General features: G+C 77.4%; 1 protein-coding gene across 1 annotated transcript in view; it reads left to right on the plus strand.

Moving 5' to 3' along the window:
- Positions 1-601, plus strand: part of LOC122193339 (calcium/calmodulin-dependent protein kinase type II subunit beta-like) — a gene marked incomplete at its 5' end in the record, with an annotated part of 3296 nt that overhangs the window by 189 nt on the left and 2506 nt on the right. The gene's annotated exons all lie outside the window — the stretch shown is intronic.

The raw sequence follows: 601 nt of genomic DNA on the forward strand, positions 1-601 counted from the left end.
CCCCCCCCCCCCCACGCCCCCCCTCCATCCCTCCATCCCATCGCATCCATCGCCATGCTCGCCAGCGGCACGGCCGGTCACGGAGTGGGGAAGGGGGGAGCGGGGACCCCCCCAACAGTAAGTGCCCCCCCCCCCCCCCCCGCCGAGAAAAGCCCCCCCCAAACAAGCGGGGGGCACGCCCCCCCCCCCTGCGGTGGAGGGTGTGGGCGCAGAGGCAGCTGTGGGGCAGGTGGGTGCGGGAGCGACGCGGGGACAACGCCGGGAGCTGCTGGGGAGGGACGGGGGGGGGTCGGGAAGGACGCGGGCGCGGACGTGGGGCGGCACCGGGACCCCGACGGACGGTGGGTGCGGGACGCGTCCCGACCGGCTGCTGGAGGGGAAGAGCGCCGGTCGGCGCGGCGGGGGCCGGGCGGCTGCGGGACCTGAAGGCGCCAGGTTTGCCCCAGGACGCCGAGGCGAGGTGGGTGCGGAGCGCGGGCGCGGGGCGCTGTGTGGGGCAGAGCAGGGGGTGCAGAGCCCCCCCATCTCCAGGTCAGAGCACTGGGCTCAGGATGTGGGCGCCGTGCCCCCCGCACGGTGGGTGCAAGACGTGGCCCCCCCC

Source organism: Lagopus leucura, unplaced genomic scaffold (assembly GCF_019238085.1).
Source record: "Lagopus leucura isolate 7727_CA_CO unplaced genomic scaffold, USGS_WTPT01 28509-0_obj-0_obj, whole genome shotgun sequence".
NCBI lineage: Eukaryota > Metazoa > Chordata > Aves > Galliformes > Phasianidae > Lagopus > Lagopus leucura.